Genomic DNA, 25612 nt, shown 5'->3' with positions numbered 1-25612 from the left:
TGTGATTGAAATCAGCCACATGGAATATCTAGCATAAGAAGAGTGGAAAGAGCCAAAGGGAGCACAAACTTATAGTGATGTGGGTGAAGGAGATGGACCCTAAAAGGAGTCTTTTTGAAGAGTGGCCTAAAAGAAAGGATAAAAAATCAGAAAATAGTTGTCTTCATGAAAATCAGGGAAGAGGAGAGTTTCAAGCAGTGGTTACTAATGTCAGGTATGACAGAAATACCAAATTGTGTACTGACAGAACATCTCACTTTTAATTTGGGAACTAGAAGACATTAGTAAGTAGTGCCATTGGAAATGGGTTTGAAACAGGTGGTCATGGATTGGGAATGGAAGCAATAGAGAAAACTGCTAATAGAATGATCTGAGAATCTTGGCTACAGAAAGTAAGAGGAAAAGAGTCAGCTATAAGTCATGGAAAAGTTTTGTAAAATGGGATTTGATATGGGATAAAGAGTAGAAAAGTAAAGGATGGTGGAGAGAGTATGAAATTAGTGAAGCACCATGTGTAAGGAGGTTGAAGATTTACTTAGTCTTGATAAGGAAGATGGGCTGAAATATAAGTAAAGGCAAGAAATTCTAAGCAAAGAATACTTGCTGAAGGGATTAAAAAAAATTTTTTTTTAAAATCGTAAAGTGGTAAGGGATTTAAATACATTTATAAATATCTTAATCTGAGGAAAATGACAGTGGTTTCTGACCAGGGACAGTTTCAAAATTTGTTACCCCTGGTTGATGACTTTGGAGACCCTGACTTCTCATGAAACAAATCAATAGGGTAGTGTGAGTTTTGTCATGCAGTACCCAGGACCCTAGCTATAGGGAATAGAAAATGCAGACCTTGAATTTATTCAGGTTAGGGTGGGGTGGAAAGTAGTAATGGGAATTGATTGATCATGGGCTGCAGGCTCGTCAGGGAAGGAAATTAAAAAAACAGTAATAGTGTAAAAAAAATAGATTAAAGGACTGGAGGATTTTGAGGATGTGAAACGACACTTGTAATGAAAGAAAAGTAGTGAGAAAATTAAATAATGTGCTATTTGGACCAGAAAAAATTACATTTGTGATTCCAGAAATAGGACTGTTTTGGTCTACTGAAATGGAATAAAGTCAAAATTTGGTAAATTGGCATGAACTTTAATGTTTGATAGAAGAGTTCCATGAAAGTGAAAGAGGATTTACTTGTAAGACTTTGTGCTATATATTAACTCCTCCATATTTCAAGTTAGATAGGGTACCTCTTTTAAAGGAAAGGAGGATAGGAGCGCCTGCCTGGTTGGCTCAGTTGGTCAAGCGTCCACCTCTTCATCTCAGCTCAGGTCTTGATCTCAGGGTCCTGAATTGAAGCCCAGCATTGGGCTGCATGAAGCCTACTTAAAATAAATAAATCAAATATATAAAGGAAAGGGGGATAAATTCACCAGCTGGCATTCCTTAAGAGGAGGTACTTATTTATTATTATATTTTGTGTTATGAGTGCCTAGTCTAAGAGTTGCCAATAGAAGAAACTTAATAAACATTTGTTGAATAAATGAACAAATTAGAGAGTAAAAAAAGGCTAGAACTAAAGCTGATTAATATCAATTCATGATATTCTAAGAATTCTTCCTCGTAAAGGATTGGATTATATTGCTAATATTTCTTTTTGGTTTGTTATCATAGTAGGAAATAGAGTAAGTCCAGAGCCCACTTGGAATTGTAAAATATTTTTTAATTAAGTTGAAATGCTATGAAATGTTAGACTTACTGAAAACAATAATCGTTTTAAATTTGATATAATTTAATCGTGTTAACCTAGTCTAAAAACGAAATTACCTATAATCTTGTGTGTTTGTTTGAATTATATTGTGCAGTCTCCTAAAATACACAGATGTACCATATAAGTGTCCCATCCCACTCCAAAGCAGTAAACACTCTCATAATGTTTGACATCACTGCCTTGAATCCAAACAGAAGGATTCAGGAGTGCAGAGTAATTAAAACAGTATTTATAAAAGTTTGCAAATGTTGCACCCAATTGCTTATTTTACTTGAGACAGAATTTACAAATGCTGAATACAAATGAGATAGAAGCCATTTTATGGATGTTTTAGAATGTGCCACAGCTCATATAGCTATACAATGGGAAAGCCTTTAAAATATAACTTATATGCAAACATATGATTTAATTTTCATTCCCCCCTTTCCTTTTTTTTTACAAAATTATTTTTTCCAAGATATATTATTTAAACATTTTTAAAAAAGATTTATTTATTTATTTTTTAAAAGACAGAGAGAGAGAGAGAATGGGAGAAGGGGCAGAGGGAGAAGGGGAGAAAGTCTTAGGAGACTCCAGGTTTAGCATGGAGCCTGATGTGGGACTCGATCTCATGACCCTGAGATCACAACCTGAGCCGAAACCAAGAATTTGTCAAGCTTAGCCAACCATGCCACCTAAGTTCCCCCAAGATATGTTATTAAACATGTCAGAAATCTGATGGATAAATCCTAGGCTTTGAATACTATCATGAGTAATTACATTTTTTCTTCTATTGGAAGATAACACAAATTAACTTTTTGCAGATATTTCTAAACATATAGAGCTTTTGGTTTAATATTCTGTTTGGTGATCTTTGCTAGGTGACAAAGTCAGGCGTTTTTTTGTTCTTGTTTTTGTTTTTGGTTTTGATTTTGTTTTGTTTTGTTTTGTTTTGTTTTGTTTTAGAGAAATCAGGGCTAAGATAGCCACTGAGGTTGGTAAGGAAAAAGTCACTCAATATAAATTCTAAACCCACCCCTATGAGTAAATGTTGAACTATGATAATTTCTGGTTATATCTCAAATTTTTCTTTAAAAATAAAAAAAATCATTTAATGTAAGCTTTTGTCCAGGAATCTTTAAGAACCACAATAACTTACTTGTCATTATTTTAAATCAAAATTGAATTGACACTAATTTTCTACTGAGCTTTTCAACAAAATAGTTGATGTTTTTTTACATCATCAGTGTGATTTCCCTTTTGTTCCAATGCATATCAGCTCTTAATAATATTTATAGAACATTTTGCTTAATGAGACAAAATACTGTATCCAAATACTTTAAAGAATTCCTCTCCTTTTTGGGGGGATTGATAAGCTGGGCTGACCTAATGAATGTAGTGTAATATGGGAAATCTAGCTGTGCTTGCACTATAGAGATTGAAATCCGTATTTTAAAGTTTTGTATTCTACCTGCTTTCAAAAAGGTTGGAAGCAAATTGTAAAATTTGGAGGAATGAAAAATATCACTCAAATATACAGTGACCAGGATTTTTATTACAACTGAAAAAAAAATTGTTTCAAACTTTCAGATAGCTTTCATGGATAAACTCCGCAAAGGCATATATTTATTTATTTATGTTTAATTTTTTTTAAAGAATTCATTAAGTTACAATTTTTAGAGTTAAAGATCCATTCATATTTCTAATAATGACATATATTTAAACATTTAGAACTTTTGTAGTATTTCATAATAAAATTTAGTATTTTTGCTTTAGTATGGCACTATAATGCTTTTATCATTGATTTTTATTTAATTTTTAAGATTTTATCTATTTATTTGACAGAGAGAGGGAGAGAGAGAGAGAGGAAGAAAGAGGGAAAGATTGAGAGAGCACAAGAAGGGGGAACAGCAGGCAGAGAGAGAGGGAGAAGCAGACTCCCCATGGAACAGGGAGCCCAATGTGGGGCTTGATCCCAGGACCCTGGGATCATGACCTGAGCCAAAGGCAGACACTTAACTGACTGAGCCACCCAGGCGCCCCATCACTGATTTTTAAAAACAATAAGCAATGCATTGTTTTTGCTAATTATTCTCATAGTAATTTACAAATAAAGCTGTTATTTAGATTTCACAAATTTGGATTTATTGTAAAATTTCTTTTTTAAAATAAGACATAGAAATAATAAAATATGCCCATTTTAATCAATATTTTGACTCTAAAATTAAATCTAAACAGATGACATATAAAATCTGGAAAAGTCAGGTTAGTTCTTCTAGATCTTTTTATTAAGTATTTGAATATTATTTGAAAAATACCTGGATTCAAATGCCTTTTTTGGATCTCCTTAACTCTATGGTCCAAATTCTCTGACTTAAATTCTATGAAATTAAATTCTCTGAGCACTAGTTTCTCCTGTAAAATGGTTCTAAAAACAGCTTCCTCTTCGTGCTGTGAAAATTAAATAAAGTAGAACTTTTACAGTGATTAATGTGTTGGTGGCCTTCAGGCAATGTTAGTGTAGCTGGAGATTACGAACAGATTGGTAATAATGGAAGGACGATAAGCCATCATTCTCTGTTTATTGCATACCATGCCACAGAGACAATAGGATTGTAGATTTGGGCTTTTTGAGCATTTGACAAGGACCACAACTTCCAACTGCTAGTGTCTGCGTTTCTTTGCTTGAGAATTTTTCTCAAAAAGGGAAAGCCGCTATGCCTCTAAAGCTAGCCAAAACACTGGGGGAATTAACATTTTTGGGTGGAGGCTTTAGGCAATGCTGATGGGAGCTAAGGTACTGTAGCTGCCCCATGGTTTGGGAGGACTCATGTCGTAAATTCTACTTCCTCCGCGTTACCTGGCTCCCTGATGTGAACTTTATTCGCTGTTTTCTTTTTCTTTTCTTGTTTCACTTCTCTACCATGTATCAGTGATTTCTACACTTTTCAAATGAGCTATTTGCACACAAACCCTTGTCTCAGGGTGTGCTTCTCAGGAAATCCAAACCAAGAGCAAATTAACGTAAATCGAACAATCACTTCTGCCATTCAGCTAAGCTCAATATGCATTATGCTAATTTGATAAATGCTGTAAGAAAGTTAGACATAAAATTTAATCAGGACACAGATGAAGGTAAAATTAATTATTAAATTTGCCTGAGGCTCAAAGAGATCTATAATATCTGTGGGGACATTTGAATTGTTTGGAGGATGAGAAAGAGTTCATAAGCATCAGAACTGGAGAAGGGCACCCCAGATAACAAGAAGTAGCATGAGAAAAGAATAAGAAGTGAAGAGGCATGTGATATTCTGAGAAGATGAGCAGCCCAGTGTGACAAAAGAGAAAGGCAAGATGGCCCCAGGGAAGAATGACTGCTGATGAGGCTGGGGCCATACTGAAAAAAGTCATAATGAAAAAACATACTGAAAAATGCTAACTCAACACTTATGTTAGTTTCATTCTTTTGGCAGTGGGCAGGCATGAAAGTTTTTAAAGATAATGATGACTACAGTTGTGCTTTCAAAGTAGAGGGAATGAACTGGGCTGGGACATGACATGCGAAGGAAAACCATTGAAAAGGCTATCACTATAATGCAGAAAAATAATGACGCTTTACTCTGGTACAATGGCAATTTGAGGGGAAAGGAGCTTATGGATGTTAGAGATGTTTTAGCTAAAAAATAGAGGATTAGAACAAAGTGTTGAAAGAAGAGTTTAAGATGACCCTAATGTTTCTAGTTTAAACAAATATGTGTATTATAATACTTTTATTGCCATGTTAGGGAATTCAGAAGAAAGTGAAAATGTAATCATGAACTGGTAATGAATGTAATTTTGAATATGACACTTGCAGGTTGAGTGAATTAAAGGTGACAGTGGGTAGCGAAATCCAATATCACCAATAGATCAAGGCAAAGAGGTTCCCTGGCCCTGGGTCCTGTGTTTGTGGAGTCTCTCTTAGACTGTCCTCCACCTGTGATCCCTCCATTGGGCAAGGGGTTGGATCCATCGCCTATATCCCTTGCCTTTGGGTGCCTAGGACCCCAAATTCTCTGTTCAGATGGCCCCAAGCACTTTTTAAGGTGTGTAACGGCCTTTAACTCATGTCTTTTTCCTTCCAAGGGTGGACCATGTTGCTTTATTCACATACTTATGCCTGAAGGGTGACCAATGGATAGCTAATTGCTATAGGCATGAAGGGACAGAGCTAGGACATACAGGCTAATGTGTCTACATAGGGCACCTTATGGTGCAGGTTGGAGCTGCTGACAGGAGGCTGCAGGATGAGGCTGTGTGCCAGAACCCAGGGGTTAGGCACAAGCTCTTTCTGTGCTATCAAGTTCTGGTGCAGAACTTTGAGGAATACAAAAATTCTAAATTCAAGCTTGGCTTATCTGATCATTATGAAATATATTTTTCAAGGTAGCAGGAAAGTACACATTTTATTTAATAGTCTGTTAGCATGATGTATAACTATTAAATACTTACATAGGTAGTATATGGGTTTCTAATGAATTTGTATTCCTAGTTCAGGCTTCACAAATGTTAGCAGCAAACCTAATAAAATCAACAGATGTGTGTAATGATACAGGCCCAGGTTAGATTATAGCAGTTAAACAAAAAGGAAAAGATTCTAAAAGGCACTTTTTTGGGGATGCATTTAACCATCAATCTTAGATTTATTTAAAGATGACCTTGGGCTTCAAAAGTATCTTTATTCAAGGCCAGCAACAAAAAACAATGATCATAGAATTTAAAAGCAATATATTAAATTTAGTTTACTTTTCTGTCCTTAAATCACATATTGTATGTTTTCTGTTCAAATTTTCTTTTTATTAATCAGTATGAAACAGTATTGAGCACTATGGTTAGTATGATAAAGATACTAAGTTCTTCACTTTGGGTTTCTGGGGATACCAAACAACATTTCAAAGTTCCTATTATAGAATTAAAGGAAAGAGGCTTTTTCAAGCTAGATTTATAAATTTTATCTAAGAATATAGAATAAAAACATGACTTTCTTTTACTTTTAGAAGATAGTGCAGAAAAACTGAAAATTAGGTGTTTTCACATCTGGCCTTGTACAAGTGAGGACCCTACCTTGCTACTCAGTGATGATATATATCATTTCTGGCATACATTTAACTCATGGAAGAAAAAGCCCAGCAACATCATAAAAGTATCTTTAAATAGTGAAGTTTTTCTCTTCAAAGATAAAAAGTCACTTATCAGCATTAGGATCTATATTGCTTGGAAAAATTTTTTTTTGCTGTCCCATGGAATTCATTTTCATCATATTGTATATCTAATTTTTCTAGATTTACACGTTTACACATGTGAGTTTGTTTTCTTGGATTTGACTTCATAAAAAGTACCACCAGATCTTCAAAATAATCTCTCATTCTGAGTAAATTAAAGCAGGCTGCCCAGTTTACTGTGTGTCCAGCTGGCTAAAGGCTTAAACAGGAAAGAGACGCAAGGAGATTCTGTGGTAGGTATAAGATAAACATGCTCTTGTTTATGTTTTGCTGATACTCTGGTTGTTTAGAAGTTGGGGAATTTTTTTCCTTGCTTTGGGCTGTTCTTTTAAAAAACCAAACAATCATCCAGTGCGCCTCGTGGCTTTGATCTTTGTTTTTATATTTTGTTATACAAGGCTCAAAGTCTTACAGTTTGTTGTGTTTCATACTTTGCCAGATCATCCCCTTTCTATATATATTGCGCACAGATGGCTGAAAGTAAAAAATAAAGGAAAGGTAGAGTCTTAAAAACTGACCTCTCCCATAAATCCCAGGAGAATGTTGTATAAATATTGGCATACTTTTGCAGGTGCTAAAACAGAATTCTGTGGCCTTTCACCTGGTGTAATTAACTTCCTTTTATTACTCAGTGTTTACCATATCTTTTCCCAACCTTTGTTTTTTTTTACAGGAGTGCCCTTAGGACCAAACCTAGTAAGTTGTAGAGACACCTGCATGCCACAAGGCAAACACCAAACTACATTCTAGGCCCAGAACAAAGGTCCTACAAACCGACTACACAGAGTCTCTCAAATGCTAGTGTGATGGATTATGTGAGGCTATGTAATCAGTCTCAAAAGGAATGTTACAGTGATTTGCTAATTTTGACACTCTCATAGAAACAGTACCTTGGGTGACTTAATAATGTAAGCTTATGCTTTTAAATTCAGTTATGAGACTCTGTGTGTATGTGGTCGTTGTCTCTGGAATCTGGTAGCCGTTTAACAGAATGCGGGCTGACCTGAATTATGACAAATCTTTTGAAGGTTTGTGTCAGGGAAACAAATAATGTTAACATTTAGAGTATGCAAAGCCAGTGACACTGGTTTATTTCTTGAGCGTACACTGATGCCCAGCATGAAAGCACAATGGATCTGGATTTAAAATATTTAATATTAAATTTTAATTTAATACTTTTCATTATAAAATATTATAAATTGTCTCCCAATGTATGCTCTTGGAGCCATTGATGAAGGGGTAACTTTTGTGAACCCAAACTTTGAATTAAAATTGCATTCCTAAATGTTTTCCCATCCTAAATGATATCATATAAATGTTTGAACTTCAGATTCAGTATTTTCCCCCTACAGTCGCCTATTGAGATAACTTAATGGGAAGCCTGCTGACAAAGAAATCTTGAAAACATAGTTTTCAGAGTCATAGCTTAAGTGTCACAGAGTTGAAGTAAGAGAGGTTAAGAGTCTCTTGGTGTTTTCCAAAAGGGAGCTACAGGTTCCTACTGATCACAGGGTCTATCTCAGGACCACAGTCATAAAATCCATCTCAAAAGGGGAAGACTCATTACAGAAAAGAATATGGCTTTGCTCTAAAAATCTTGTGCTTTTCAGTCTTGTCACAATTTCTCTACAGTATCTTTTTTGCCACTCCGAGTACCATTAAATCTTCCTAGTCATAAGGCCCAAGTGGCAGAGCATCTTGTACAGGGCCCTGGACCTGCTGTAGAATCTTTCCTTTCTCTGAGCCTCATTGAAATTTGGCAGCCTTATGGGTTACTTGGCTCATGGATTGGAGCAGCACACTCTAATGTGTTACATGATTCTAAAATCAAATGAGTACTGTAGATCCTGGTTAACTCTTTTATAGCAATAATCAGTGCAAGGTGCAACAACTGGTCTTTTACTTGACTTCCAGGTCTGCTTCAGACCAGTAGACCCCTAGAAACTTCATGGTGACACTCTCTGAGTTTTCATGGCCTTATTTCCAATCTTGTGGCATGTTTGTGACTTGCAACAAACAATACTTGCTACTTTTTGCTTATCTGTTCCAATCAGCATGATGTCATCAATGTAATGTACCAGATTTTCAGTGAGATGCCAATATGATTAAGGTCTCTAAAGACTAAATTAGCTTAGAGAGCATGAGAATTGAGATAGCCTTGAGATGAGACAATACAGGTGTATTTAAAATATTTTTTTAGCTGAAGTATAGTTGACAGACAGTGTTAACATTACTTTCAGGTGTACAACACAGTGATTCAACAAGTCATAGCTTATGCTATGCTCACCACAAGTGTGCCTACCATTAGTTACCATGCAACACTTCTATAATATCATTGACTATATTCCCTTTAATTCCTGTGACTTAATTCACTCCGTAACTGGAAGCCTGTACTTCCCATTCCCCTTCATCCATTTTGCCAATGTCCCCATTCTTACCCCTCTAGCAGCCATCAGTTTTTTCTCTGTATTTGTGGCTCTGATTCAGTGCAGTTATATTTTTGCACATTTGGGGGAGAATGAACTGTATCTAATCATGCTCTAACACTAGTAGAGGAAAAAGAATCACCAAATCAATAGCCGTGTACCAGATGCCAGATTTGTGTTGATTTACTCTAGTAAGAAATTCCAATAGTATCTTAGAGCTGCAACTAGAGTCAACACCTGATCAAGTTTTTTTCTCCAAGAACTGTCCACCACGTGCACAGACAAAATAGCAAGTTAAGTGTGGATGTAATAAAAGTCACCACTTTGCATTTTTCAAGTCTTTGATGGTGGCACTAATATAATCAGCTTATTCAGGTATGAGGTATTGTGTTTAGTTTTCAAACCTGATGGGGAGAGGAAGTTCCAGGAACTTCCACTTTGCTTTTTCTAACATCATAACTCTTTCTCCAGTTTCCATGTGAAAGATGATTTCAGCCAGTTGATGAGTATGTATATTTCAATGATATATTCAGAAACTGAGAAATAAATGATATTATGCTAGGAATATCTGGCATCTTGACTTAATTGACTATAGGCCATGATTAATTTTTAATTATTTTCATCAACCAACCACGAAAGTTGTTAAAGCCATTTCTCAGCTATTTGAGCTAACACATTAAAACCCAGAATCTCTGGTAAGTGGATCTGTATCAATAAATTGAACCAATCCAATTTTTAAAAAATAACTTTCTTGACTTATAATTTACAAACAACAAAATCCCCTTGTTTTAATCTACAGATAAATGACTTTTGACGAATGTCTATGACTATGCAACTAGGTCAATCAGGAAATTTCCCTTGTGCCCTTTGTAGTTAATCTCCCCTAGACAACTACTGATAGGATTTCTATCACTACAGGTTAGTTTTTCCTTTCTCAGATTTGATTTAAATGGGATCATATAATATAGTTTTTGTTTTTGTTTTGTTTTGTTTTGTTTTTTGGTTAGGCTTCTTTAACTCAGCATAATTTTGTTTTTAATTTGTTTCTTCTTATTGCTGAGTAATGTTCCACTGCATGAATATATGAGAGCTGATGTAGCCATTCACTAGTTGGTGGACATTTGAATTATTTCTAGATTTTGGATTTTCTGAATAATGTAAACATTCATTTATAAGTATTCCCAAACATGTGTTTTTATTTCTTTTGACTAAATACTTTTAGATGTGGAACTGCTAGGTTATATGTTCTTTGCATGTTTAAATATAAAGAAACTCAAATTTAATACAATGTTATATTCTATTTACCTTAGTCTAAAACACTTAGAATCCATACTTAAACAAGTTCTTTGGTTTTCTACCCAAATACACTAGCAAAATCTTGCAAGTCTTTTGGAATATATGCAACTTTCTCTTAGATTAGACTTTTTTTGAAGTTTGCTGGGATCCACTCTAATTATAGGTACAAATAGTTAAAGATTGTAATAATTACTAAGAGAATTGATGTCTTCTTAACAGCCAGCTTCCCAATGTGAGAGAATTTATTGCAGGGTACTTAATTAGAGAAAACTGATCTCTTCAGATTCAGGAGAAGGTGCTGGTAAGAGAGGCTTATGGAGACTATTTAAACTAATTCCATGCTCTAAGGCTGTGCCACTTTGAAGCCCTTCACTAGGTAATCATCCCGGTTGGCTCTCAGGACAAATGCTACTGCATAACTTGAGTTAAACATTTCTTTTAACATTTTCATTTAATTTTCAAAGTTTATTTACTTAATTCAACCTTAGACAATAAAACAATTAGTGATTTCCTTTTAATGCATGTGTCAGGTAGTGTCCCAGGCAGTGGGGATAAAGCATTGAATAGAATAATGTACACCCTGACCTTAAAGAATTTATAATCTAGTATGCAAGTTAGTTATAAAATACATGAACATCCTAATAAATGCACAAATATGAATCATGATAAGTCCCATAAAGGAAAATTAAAACATATCAGTAGAGATTGTTACTGGGGGAATTTACATTGAAGATGTTGAGGCAGAGCCAGCTCTTTTGAAGAAGTGGTGATTAATCCTGAGTGGTAAATTAAAGTTAGTTGAAAAGGGAAGAGGAACACCTAGGCAAGGAAAAGGGCAAGTGGGAAGGTGCTGAGACAGGAGAGACCTTGTATTTTCAAAGGAACTGAGAAGTCCTGTTGTGCTAGAAAAAAGGGAAAAAACAAAGGGAATGTGGCTGAAGAGGTAGACAGGAGTCAAGTCTTGCAGGGTTCATAAGCTTTGTTAAACCATTTGGATTTTATTCCAAGTGCAGTGAGGAGTTATTAAAGGGTTTGATGCAGAGTAATGATTTCAAGTTCAATACTTGAAAATATCATCTGACTGTAGTGTAGAAAAAAGAATGAAGAGAGCTCAGGCAGGAAGTGGATCATGTGTAAGTAGTTCAGAGTAAGTTAGAGATAGAGTCACAGCAGTGGGATGGAGAGATGGGTGGATTTGAGTTGCGCCTTGGAGGTAGAATGCATAGGAACTGGTAACTGATTGGACATGGGGGAGCGATGGAAGGGCAGTTTTTGAGGATCATTCTGGGTTTCTGGCAGGAGCATGTACAATTATGGAGATACCAATAAACTGCCATGGGGAAGGCTGGAAAGGAAGCAGTTCTGAAGGGAAGATTAAAGCTTAGTTTTTCAGTTTGCTTCCCAGATGGGATGTATGAGTTGGAAATGGAAATTTGTCAATAGATGAAAATCACCTAGATCAGAAAGAAAAGCACAGAAGGAATGGAAGACCAAGGGCTGAGTACATGAACCATGAAATGCTACTAGAAATGCATCAACAATTGGCCCTGTCTAGTGTGTACGCCATCACCTTAACTCTCACAGGTGGCTTGGTCTCCTACTTCCCCAAGGAATGGTCTTTTATCAAATCTTCCCAGTCTTCACCCTAATCCATTTAGAATCAAAACAACTCTAAATGCTTTTCCCCCAAATCTCTCTCCACTCTTGATTTTCAGGGAATCAATCCCTCCTGTCCCTTTTACCTTGACTACTTTCTCTTGCCATTTGAGCCTGAAATGTTGATTTCCCCGAGTTTCATCCTGGAACTTATTTCTTACTTTTTGTGCATTTACACCCAGCCTTAATAAGCATGTAAACACGATACAGATTAAAGTAAATTCTTCCTGTCTCAGTTTTTTACTGAGGTTTCAGATTTCAAGAGCAAAACAAGAGCTGCCAAATACTTAAGTAACTCGATTGAATTGCTAGACTACCTATTCTGGATATATTAAAGATAATGATTTCCCCCCTGTTTTTAGTGATCACATTTCTCCAGCCTCCAAGAGAGTAAAGTTTGAAGTGTTAGAGGAGAATTTTCTTGAAGATGGTTGAGGAATCACCACTGTGGTGCTACGAGATGGTGTTTTCTCTTTTTACTGCAAACCAAATGAGGTGCTTTGCCATGTGCCAGGTAGATTGGAACCTTATAATACATTTAAGAACATTAGATACAATAATTCTTAAAGTAATATAGTATTAAAAGTAGGAAAGTATTATAAATTCAGGAAGTTGCTATTTCTGGGAGTACCTGAAATGTTCTTGCTGTGTCATAGACACCCTTTTTGTTTATAGGTCACTGCAGAGGATAAAATAGCTTGCATCCCTGCCACCCCCCCCCCCCCCTTTTAGAGCAAGGTCTTTTCTCTGGTGGTGTGTGAAATGGTTGGTATAATTCATTGACTGGTGTATAAATTAACAGACATACGTGCCATTTTCAGTAACTCACTGTTTACAGATGTTGTGCTCTTGATTTTTTATTTAGTATGTAGAATAACATGATAGTGAAGTGATTGGTTTTTGTATTTTCCTATTTGCTACTTCCTGTGAGTGAAGATCTGTAGCTTCATTTCACCACTGTAAATGGGGCTCTTAACATTTCCTCCTTGTAAATACTTTCTAAAACAGTTAAGATTTTCAGAAAAGTATAGCTGTTTAGACACAGAGACATCTTGCTTAAGCCTCAAAGTCACCTTCCCTCTAAGAATCAATGAACAATTTTTGAACTGCCAAATTAAAAAAAATAATGACATGTAGTTTCTTTTCTTTTTCTGGTAAATCTTAGAAATTATTTTACTGTTTCGTATTACACAATATTTTATCTATCTATTTATTTTGAAAGATTTATTTTATTTGAGAGAGGACATAAGCACATGAAGGGGTAGAGGCAGAGGGAGAGGGACAGAAAAAAAAAAACACAAGTGGACTTTGCGCTGAGTGCAGAGCCCAACACAGGGCTCAATCCCAGGACCCTGAGATCTCCTCAACCTGAGTGGAAACCAAGAGTTGGATGGCCAACCCTGTAACACCCATGGTCCCATATCACACAGTATTTTAGATCGATTGATATGGAATTACATTAACCTACAAATCACATAGTGATTTTAGTGATTATTTCAAATATTTAAACCTAAAATTGGATAGATTGACTTTTAGTAAAGAAAAAAATAGCAAGAACCATGGATGGCATATATTCAAGATACACACTATTTGCAATGATGCCTGTACCAGGGTTGCTCATAGAATTCTAGGCATTTGAAGGATATTATTTGGATAAACCTGATTCTTATTCAAAATATTTATATATATATAATTTAAATGTTATGAATATATATTGGATTTGTGATGTAGTAACTGGGTTGAATTGTGTTAGCATGTGTTATATGCATAGTGATTATTTCAAATATTTAAACCTAAAATTGGATAGATTGATTTTTATAATCTTATTGAAAATGCAGATGGTTTTCTATTCATACTCAAGCCTCAGTAAATTTTTCCCTGATTTAAAAAAATACCATTTTGTTCTTTTAATATTTATGATGCTTAAACTACTCCTTTCCTTTCTGGAAGCAATGATGATTTGTTTAAGCATGATATCTATGCCAGTTTTTAAACAACTATACTATATCATAAAATTATTTTTAAGCATTTGCAATTTCTGTGAGAGGAAATCCTATCTCTCTAAATCATACAAATTGCTTCATTGAATATTGTTGTCAAACCCAAAGCATTAAATCATACTTGGTTTCTTTCTCTCAGAATATAATGCAAGGACATTTCCTTTAGATAGGGCGAGCAGAGAAGAGATGACAGAGCAATGTGAAGGCCCTGCAGTCCCTTCCTTGCATACCCGAAGGAGGAAATTCCATTGAATAGCCTATTGTTTGGTCATACCTTCTTTTATAGAAAACTCCCACCTTATCTCTTACTCCTTACTTTTTAGAATAAAGACTGAAAACAATTTATTCAGTAATGTGATAGCAAAGTTCAGCCAATATATATACAGTATATAAAATATATTAATATATAACATGTATATATATAATATATAATGTACATAATATATATAAGTGCTTGATACCTAATAACCTTTTTTTTTTTTTTTTAAAGATTTTATTTACTTATTTGACGGAGAGAGACACAGCCAGCGAGAGAGGGAACACAGGCAGGGGGAGTGGGAGAGGAAGAAGCAGGCTCCCAGCGGAGGAGCCCGATGTGGGGCTGGATCCCAGGACTCTGGGATCACCCTCTGAGCCGAAGGCAGAGGCTTAATGACTGAGCCACCCAGGCGCTCCTACCTAATAACCTTTGGAAGAGACTGCAAAGTAAGTAACCGGATGTTGTGCTAAAAGTTGCCTAATGAAAAGCTAGGGAAATTTAATTTTTGTCTGTGGCATTCTCTTCTTCTTTATCTCTTTATCTCAAATCCATTTTCTGCCTCTCTCTTGGAAATTTTTCTCTTTGCTTTTGTATGTAAACATTCTGGATTCTGGTGGTGGGCTCTGCACTGACTACTCACTGACTATGAGATGAATCTTGGCTCCATGATTGACTGCTATAGAAAGGCATTGGGAGGTGTGGATTCAGAAAACTCAATGAATTCCTTAACTATTTCCACAACCTGAGTGTCAGTATAAGGAAAATCGTAATAATGAGACAAAAACTCTAGAATTTCCAAGGATTTGATTTCTCCCCACTCCCTCTCATTCCTCATTTGTACTCCAAGCTTTTATTTCCTTACTGACTTAATTTTTTTTAAATTAATGCAGGTACTTCCATATTCTGGACTCCAGACTTTCTTAGAACAGGAACCACATTTGAATAGGCAACATAACATAGTAGTCAAGAGCCTGTCCAGATGCAGAGTGCTTAGGTTTCGATACTCATCTACTGCTACCTTGCTTGGTGACCTTAGACAAATTACTTAGCCATTCTGTCTCTCAGACTCAAAGTGTGGTTGTGAAAACTATGTGGATTAATATGAATAGGATGCTTATATGCATTCCTGGCTAATAGTAAATGTGTGAATATTTACAGTACTATCATTAGTCTTTGTCACCTCTGAGTCCAGCATGGTCCCTAGCATTGAATAGGTGCTATAAAAAGGTTATTAAAATAAATGGAGGAATTGAAACCAGAGCACCTTGTGAAATTTCATTGTATAGCTTCTTCCCTAGAAATGTTATCCTTCCCATGACATCAACAGAAACAGATGATACTAAAATTGGAAGCAGTTGTGTTGGGCTGAAATATTTGCCTTCATATCAGCTTCACAAACCTAAAACAGAGGTGAGGAAGGGGTACTAGCCCACTTCTAATTGTAAAAATTCTGTGAATTTGTTTATTTTCTGATATCCAGATGCATATTCTCAACAGCCTATTGAGGCTTTTATAACCCATATTTAAACTGAATCTATCTTTCACTGATGTGGGAAACAAAGGCAGAAGGAAACATGGATAAAATTAAATGTCCTTATCACCTGCAGCCCATTGACAAATACTTCAGGCAGGCAGAGTATAATGTTCCTTCAGGAAGCTCCTAACTATCTTAGTGTTAATACCTTGCTAGAGGGAAAAACAACCTTAGTTTGACAATAGCAAGGCCTCCAGAATCCTGTGTCTTCTTTAGCATGTGAAAATCCTTTTGGAACTTCCCTGATTCTTACTTCCCCCAAGCCCAAGGTATATAATCAATTGCCCCTCATTATCCTCTAGGAGCAGGGGCAGCAGGGGACAGCAGGGGGCATCAGCTCTTTCTGCCCATGGGTCCTGTCCCCATGCTTTAATAAAACCACCATTTTGCACCAAAGACGTCTCAAGAATTCTTTCTTAGTTGTCCACTCCAGACCCCACCAAACCTCACCTTTATTCAAAAACTACATCATCATCATTTAGATGAACTTCTTTACTGTTTCCTTCTATTATTGTCTTAATTCAGCTGGTATCATCCTCATCTACACTTGTAATGGCCTCATAACTGATTTACCTGCCACGTGACCGTGGGATCATGACCTGAGCCGAAGGCGGATGCTTAACTGAGTCACCCAGGTGCTCCTGAAAGATACCAACTTTCAATCCTATTCAGTCCTTATGGATTATACTATGTTCTTTATTTATTCGTTAAATAAAAAATGCATAGTAAGCACCCAGAATATATCATAAATTGTGCTAGGGATAAAAAATAAGTGAATGGGAGACATGGTTCTAGTCCTTAAAGAGCACATTGTTCAGTAACCCACTGAGTACAATACCGTGATGAGTGCTGTGCAAGAGTGAGCTAAGAGTGCAGCAGAGGCATCTACAGGGACACAAAGAACCAGAAATAAGCTGAAGGATGTCTGGATTGCACAAGCAGTGGCTAGTATGGATGTAGAAATGTTCTAGGTGAATATCTTAAAGGATATGAGAAGGCATATTAGGAAGCATGGAATACTTCGGCAGGGGCACATATCTGCTTGGAGACTGATTTTTGCCACCTCAGGTATAAAAAGTAGAATATATGGTTGGACTAAAATTTTGGTTTCAAAGGGCAGGCAAAATAGAGAACAATGTGAGATTTTTGAGAGAGAGGGCTTGAAGTGATGTCTTGATATCTGTGCTGGTGAGGAAGTGGAACTGAAGGGAATGGTAGAATGAACTGGAAAAAAGAACATAGTCAAAAGATGTGAAATGTCCTTATCTTATTCTGCACTTACCCTTGATTCTCTCCATTTCCCATGCTCCAGCCATCTATTTCCCAAATGTAACACCTGACTTTTCCAAAGTTTTGGTCAAGATATTCCCTTCCCTGGCAAGTTTTCTTTTTTGGAAACTTTGTTAAAGCCAAGTCCTACTACCCCAGCTAAAAAAATTCCACCTCCTCAAAGAAACCTTTGGCTTTATAATTATTTACTTTATCCCTTCTTTCACATGATATATATATTTTTTACTCATTTTTATTCAATTCTGCCTTTTAAAAGGCTTATTTATTCAAGTAATTGTTTCTCCCACTAGATCACGGGTTCATGGTGGGTAGAGATTTGGCTCACTTGTCTTTGTTTTTGCCGTGCCGGACTCTACACCATATAGTGTAGTAAAGAAAATAATTACGGTCTCTGGGTTATAGAACTTACATTCTAGTGGAGAAGAGAGACAATAATTGAGCAAATAAGTGAATAAGATAATTTTCTATTGTGATAACTGTATGCCAGGAGAGAGAGAGGTGGGTAGTTTTAGTGAGGGTGGTCTGGCAAGGTGTCCCTGAGGAGAAATAACAGAACTAAGAAGGAGCCTTAGGAAGAGCCCACAGCAGGAAAAGGAATGGCGGGTGCTAAGGCCCAAAGTGAAAAAGAACAAGGCAGGTTGCAGCTTCCAGCTGGGCATGGGCAGAATACTGCCTCAGAAAGAATTTACGTGGCTAAGGGTCGGAGCGTCGTGTCCGTGAGTGAAGATAACGCAGGACAGGAACTGTGGCTACCTCGGACACATCACTTTATACTTTTGAGATTAAATATACTTCAGTAATATGAAGCAGTTGGTCTTCATGTCTTAACATTAAGGCCATTTTGGTTTTTGATTCCTCTTCGTTCTGGTGTAGATGGAGTAACTTTAGGATTTCTGAGAAGAGCGTGGGCTGGACAGGAGATTAGATTTTTCTCCTTTCCTGTTCATAGTAACTTTGAATCCTTTATGTTTGAACATGCTGGCACCTGTGTGTGTCTTCAAGAGTACAACTAGGGACAGAGGGAAGGGGAATCCGTAGGTACTTTTCTTTGTCTCCAATAAAGCTTCCTTTTAACCTGCAGAGAAGAGTCTGGCTGCCGTTCAGAGGCACAGATTTATTCAGAAAAACCAGAGCAATTTCCAGGAATTTGAGGGTAAAGAAGAAGAAAGAGAATACATGATCTTCACCTTTCTACCTGTGAGGATGAATTGGGAAGAGAAAATAAGGAGTTGTTGGTTTAAATTTTTAAGTTTCCCATATTATTTTTTCCCTGACAAACCAGACTGGGCATTCCTCATAAATAGAATTACCATCGTATTGGTGAAATGCTTCCTCAGCCTTAACCTCTAATGAAAAAAGCCTGATAGATAGATAAATAGTCCCAGGACAGATAATACCATCTTTAGTTCTTTCTCACAGATTTGCAGAAAATTAGATCTGAGATGGTGCATTTGCTCAAGAGGATAAAAATGACTGATTGCAATGGTTTATATTTTTGAAGTCAGTGATGGATATTTTTTATCTTAACTTCTTAAATTCAAATTGCAAGGGGCCAGAGAGGCTAAGTTCTGATTAAAGATTAATATAAATTCAACCATGGATTGAATTTGAACTTTTTTTTTTCCAGAAAAATGGTTTGTTTGTCCAGCTAGTCTTTTAACTGTTATTTGTGTTAAAGATGAATAAATGACAATATATATTGTGTAACAATGATTTATGAGATGTGAATGCAAATTGACTTTATTTTCAGACATAAAGAAAAACACTTTGGGTTTGCAGTAAGATGATGAATTGGGATTTTTATGCTGTTCTGATTAAAAGACTGTTCCTTTGATGATTAAAAAGATGAGATATATAATGATTTTATTTAAGATAGTTTTAATTTTCATAATGAGCTTAACACTCCAGACTATAAATTATCATAGTAATTATAGATCTTTTATTTGTGAATCATTTTCATGCAGTTAGCTATGGAGTAACAAGAGGGTGCTTTAAATATAATTCAATTTTAAGGATGGTATGTTGCAGGAGAAAATTTTTTCATTCATTTGTGCACTACTTTTGTGAGATGTGAAGATATAGAAACATTTTTGTCTATTTTTTCAACAAATAAAACTTTCCCATTCCCCTTTTATCTTAAGATAAAGTAAATTCAAATATATTGCACTGAATTCTTTATATGGTTAGTATTAAATTTAGCAGAAAAGTGATAATATGAGGAGATTTAAAATGTCCCCTATTGCAAACCTAATACCTCTGTTATCCAGCATGTGAGTGTATTGGTAGCTAATTTTTTTTTTATCTTCTAAGTTAAGCAGTGAAATTGCCCAAATGTTTTAACTTTTTTGGCTTATGTCTCCAATGGATTATTTTCAGAAAGAGATGTTATGAATTTTAAGTCTACCATCAGAACTAACCAAGCAATGGTGGTGTCAGTGTACTTTTAGAAAGACTTCATAGGCACAAGTGTGAAAGGCTATCACTGATGATGTTAGCTAACCAAAAAAAAAAAAAAAAAAAAAAAATTCTATAGGGGAAAAAAGAATTTCACCCCTCAAATACTGAACCCTGAAAACTTTAGCAGACTGAAAACTCACATTTAAAAAACTTAAAACATAATACTTAAAATCAATGAGAAAAATAGAAACTACTGAATAATGCAGAGATCTTTATATTACTCAATAAATAGAATAACATTTATTTTCACCCTGAAATAGAAACTTGTCAGGCCCCTGAATTAAATAAAACACATGGCTATCTTAATTAGAACAGTCAAAAATGAATGATTTTAATAGACTTGCCTATCCTTCAATAAGTTTCCAACTCTGTGTCACCTTCCCTTATGACTTTAACACAAGTAACCTCTGTCGAAAGTTGTATATCTAAGACTTCAGAAAAGCAACTTGAGAAGGTAGAATTAACCTCTCAGTATCTACAATCAATCGTGTTCAGCAACAATGGTTGCTTTATGCCACCATTTAATTAGCATGTTATGGAAATTGTAACCTAATATAAAAGTCAAACATGGCACTATTGTGTCATGTACCCATTTTTAATTGAGGCTAATATTGATGAGGGATGCCCCTATTTATTTAAAAAAATGTGTTTTAGGTATATGATTTCCTAGATTGTTATATTAAAATTTCAATGAGTTTAGAAATTTGGTTTTATTAAACTCCAAGATCTTATGCACTGTATCTAATCTATTATAACCTATTATTTGTTTCTGAAAGAATTACATCAATCTGTAAGGTTAGAGAATTTTTTTTCCTTCTGTTTCCTAATCAATAAATCACATAAATTTTGAAAGGGCGATAACTTATTCCTGTCTCATCTTGATAAAAATGTAATATGAGAATTTTATGTATTTGTGAGGATCTACATTGTATATATGGAATTGGTTTTTATTTTTTAAAGGAATATTTTGGGAGGACACTGGGGTACATGATGGAACAGACAGGCTTTAAGAATGGGAGGTAAGACAGTTATGGTACTCTAGAAAGGGACACTGAATCCAGCCTTGCTTATCTGTTCATGTGAATTATAAATTTCTCAGTTTAATAAAATAGATGTGCAATTAAAATTTTGAATGTAAATTAACTTTAATTAAGGTCAACATTGAATATTAAATATGTAATATAGCTCCTGAATATTTTAAGAACATAAATTTAGTACAAGGCAGGTTTATGATTTACTGGACAATAGTATTTTATAACATTTTAAATTTGAATTTATAATATTTATTCTCAGTTAGCAATTATATATTTATTTGTCCGTGATTTTCTTTATGCCAGTTTTTCCCAGTATGTTGTAATCTTCACGAGTCTCGTGAAGATTAGCCCTGAACCATGCTAACCTTGTTTTCTACAGTAGTCCCAATCCTGCCACAGTAGGCATCTAAATATTTGCTAAATGTGGTTTTATTACATAATCTGTGGTCAGTTGGAAGAGATATGTGGGATAAACATTTTTATATGGCATGTTGTTGAACCTACATATAGTTATCCATTTTATTTATTGTATATTATCTTTTAAATATTTCATTTATTTATTTGAGAGAGAGAGACAGAGACAAAGAGAGACAGAGAGAACAAGCGGAGGTGGGGGGTGGGGTTGGGGAGTGCCGCAGGGCAGAGAGAGAGTGAGAAGCCGACTGGGACCTTCCCACTGAGCAGAGAGCCTGACAGGCGCTGGATAGCAGGACCCTGAGATCATGACCTGAGCAGAAGGCAGGTGCTTAACCGACTGAGACACCTAGGTACCCCTGTACTTTTCCATTTTAATACATTGTCTTTAGGACTTTGTATAATTTGACTGTCTAAACATTGTTTCTCTTGGAACTCTCATTTATATTTACAATTGCAAATATCACCTCTCTCTCAAATTTTAGAACAACATATTGACTAACTCTTGAATATCCTGTCACCTAAACTCAGAATGTCTAAAATCAATCTGTCATTTATTTTTCAAATTCACTTTAATAATTTTGCCACATATTTTCTAAGCCCTCGATCAGAAAACTATACACATCTTAAATTTTTCTTTTTGCTTCCTGTATCTATCCTTATCTATACCTAATTAGTCATAAAGTTGTATTGTTCTGTCCCTTGTTATATCTTTGGATTTTCATTCCTTTTCATTACTGTGTTTGAAGCCCTTACTTCCTCACACCCACCACAACCTTGTGCCTTTGGGTTCACTTTCTCTCCTTCCCAAAATTTTGGGTATTTCACTGCCAAATTAAACTCCTTGAAGCACCACAATCAACTGATTTTCTGTTCTTTCTTTTACCCTTAGCGAACAATTATGGGACTCACTCAATAGATTCTTCAGGTCAACTTGCTCCTTTCCCCCATGCAAAGAAAAAATGAATTCAGACCGAACCACATTCCTAATATCATCTTCCAAATTTTTCTTTGAAGTTTCTGCACTTTGCTCCTATAGGAGAATGTTCATACTTAGCCTGGTATTCAAATCTACCTGCTGATTCAATTTTTTTTTTTTTAGGTTTACTGTGATAAAATTTGGTTTAATCATTAAACATAGAGATTTGCAAATAATAGGCATCCAATGAGTATTCACTAATTTTGTTTGGCACGGGGAAGCTCATGTGTGTCAACTTGGGATACTGTTAAAGAATACAGTTCCATTTTCATTAGGTTAGCGCAGAAATTTCTAATCTCTGTGCTTGGTCTTTATGGATAGACCAAGGTACTTGTTTTCTCAGCCGTGGGCAGCCTACAATGATAGGGTCTGTGGAGTCAGTTACCTCATTGGGTTATCTCCCTGTGCTGTACAAATAGCATTGTTTTCTACATGTGCCATCTGCGATGAGCAGCACTGGGTAGCAATGCACTGATGTGTTCAGTTTATGATAATTCAACTGTTAATTAATATTGCCTTCTGATTTTATTATTGAGGTAAAGCAGAATAGAATTGGTTTAATAAAGGTTGTCTTCTTGCTGTCAAATGTGCCATTTCTGGTTCTTTTCCAGTGTTACCTAGAGGCGTAATTTTGGCTACTTGTTCCCTTGGGGATTGTTGCTGTCACTAGATTAGCATTTCCTCATTTTTGTGACAAAATATTTTGTATGATTTCAAGCTTAGTGAAAGAATCTTGTGGAAAACATGCTCATGGCTTTTATAAATGAAATAATATCAGAAGCAATTTTGTATATTTTTATAAAATATATATTTTATATTTTTGTCAATTTTATCAGTTCCATGTACTCACACATCTGAGGAATTTTTTTTTTTTTTAAGGGCATCTAAGAAGAAAGTATACTTCTCATGGTTTGTCTCCATCTCTGATTTTGGAAACAAACTGAGGGTTACAGAAGGAAGGGGGTGGGGGGATGGGGTAACCAGGTGATGAGTACTAAGGAGGGCACATGTTGTGATGAGGACTGGGTGTTATATGCAACTAATGAATCGCTGAACACTACGTCAAAAACTAATGATGTACTACTATATATTGGCTAACTGAACATAATAAAAAAAAGTATACTTCTTGAATATTGAAAAAATACGTTGATCTGTTTAGTATCATTTTTTCAATATTCTGTTGATTTAAATCCATTTATCTACAAATTACTACTTCTAGGACGGATTGACAGTATACAAAAAGAGCTGTCAGAATTCATATTTCCAGTAAGGCCCTAGAAATTATCATTGTTAGTTAATTTAAAAAGACTGTGATATGAGGGAAGTTTCTTTGATTTTTAGAGACTCAGTGTTCTTTGACCTGATTGCTACAGTTTTAAAAAGCATGTATTGATACATATTCATTTTAGGAATATGTATATAATTTGTTATAAAAAAAGCAAACACCAAGTATTTTAATCCTGTTCTTAGGTATATATAAATATTTCTGAAGATAATGTTTCTGAAGATAATGTTTCAAACTTTAGCTAAATAAATCTTAGTATAAAACCAAATAGTCACTTTAAGATGAAACAGACTTTGATAAAACCATATTTTTTAAAGAACAGAGTTGTGTGAGAGATATATATATACACAGAAACCCAGAGGAAAAGTTTTTTTCTTCTCTTATGTTCACATATATATTCGTTATTATTTGTCAATTAAAACTTACATTGAGTGGTCTTTGTAAGGATCTTAGTCCAGAATGGATGCATAGTAGTCATATGAGTCAAAGACTTTGCACACATTTTTCATGGAAATGAGCTGTACATGTCATTTAAACCATTTGTGGAATGGAATTTTGTTCTTTGCTAAAATGTGGTTAATAAGCAAGATGGGTTCATGATAAGCAGGATGAACATTTGCATCTGAATCTCTCAAAGTTCAAGAATTTAGTTCTTTTTTTTTATTTTTTAGTTTAAATTTTGTTAGTTAACATATATACAGAATTTAGTTCTGAGGGGGTCCACACTTTACATGGGTACATATTTACAGCAGAGACCATGGCTCAGTAAAATGACTTGTTCTTTCTTGTAAAATGTCATAAATTCTCTATATGTTATTCACTGAATTGTCCTTACTTTTGGTATTTTAATTTAAATAAGTTTATCAAATGAAGGACAGTATTTAAAATTTATCCAGTCTTCCTATGAAACGTTTATCCATTTATCCATTTCTAATGCATGAAGCTCACACTCTTTTGACATTGTTTTATTTTATTTTATTATTTTTAAAGATTTTATTTATTTGAGAGAGAGAGAGAGAGAGTGAGAGCGTGAGAACACAAGCAGGGGGAGCAGCAGAGGGAGAGGGAGAAGCGCTCCCCGCTGAGCAGAGAGCCTGATGTGGGGCTTGATCCCAGGGCCCTGGGATCATGACCTGAGCTGAAGGCAGACGCTTAATGAACTGCAACACCCAGGCGCCCCTTGACATTGTTTTAACCTAATAATTTCTGAAGCATCTCAGGTAACAAGTATAAGGTGTTTATTGCCCTCAAACTGTTTACAGTCAAGCCAAAGAGATGAAGTTGTATTTGATGAAATGTTAGCAGTATAATTCAGCTACAAAGAATGTTTGAGGAAAGAGTGTTTTGGAACACCATTTTTCAGATAGACAAATCTAACAAAATATTTCACTTTTTACCTCTTGGATATGAAATAGTCTAAAATTATATTTTGTCAATAGAATATACTGAATACATCTTTCGGAAGATTCAAGGTCTTCATGATAAGAATTTGCTCTTTGGATAATACACTGAGGTTCTACTGAAATGTTTTTTTCTATTTGATTATACCTAAATAACTCCAAACTGTTGTGAATTTTGTGTTCTTAAATTCATGTGTGTGTGTGTGTGTGTGTGTGTGTGTGTGTGTGTGAACTTGTGATTGATATCCACTTTGCAATGGCGCCATCTCCCTACTTGCTTCATTCCTATTTCCCACTCTTGCATTTTGCTTCTAACTTGCTTTGGACTTGGAAATTGTTCTTTCTGCTTTCTCTTTCCTTCTTTATTTTCTTTCTTCCTCCTTTCCTCCCTCACTTTCTTTCATCCATTCGCTATTTGATAATTATTTATTGTCTCCCATGTGCTAGGTAGTGTTCTTATTAGGATTATATAGAAAGCAGAAAAAATGAGCTTCAGACAAGATCCTAGAGAATTTTCTTATGAATACAATGCACTGATCTTAGTGAATGGGCTTTGTGATTTCTCTTTGGTTTAATC

General features: G+C 35.3%; 1 protein-coding gene across 1 annotated transcript in view; it reads left to right on the top strand.

The window, feature by feature from the left end:
• Positions 1-25612, top strand: part of RGMB (repulsive guidance molecule BMP co-receptor b) — a 1123009-nt gene that overhangs the window by 116852 nt on the left and 980545 nt on the right. The window contains exons 5-7 of the mRNA XM_087861962.1: positions 7066-7238; positions 12746-12897; positions 14874-15088. The gene's annotated coding sequence lies outside the window, so the exon portion shown is untranslated. The remainder of the gene's footprint in view (positions 1-7065; positions 7239-12745; positions 12898-14873; positions 15089-25612) is intronic.

Source organism: Ursus americanus, chromosome 5 (assembly GCF_024610735.1).
Source record: "Ursus americanus isolate L20-20 chromosome 5, mUrsAme1.1.p, whole genome shotgun sequence".
NCBI classification, from domain to species: domain Eukaryota; kingdom Metazoa; phylum Chordata; class Mammalia; order Carnivora; family Ursidae; genus Ursus; species Ursus americanus.
The sequence above is the reverse complement of the archived record's forward strand: the minus strand, read 5'-3'. Positions and strand labels throughout refer to the sequence as shown.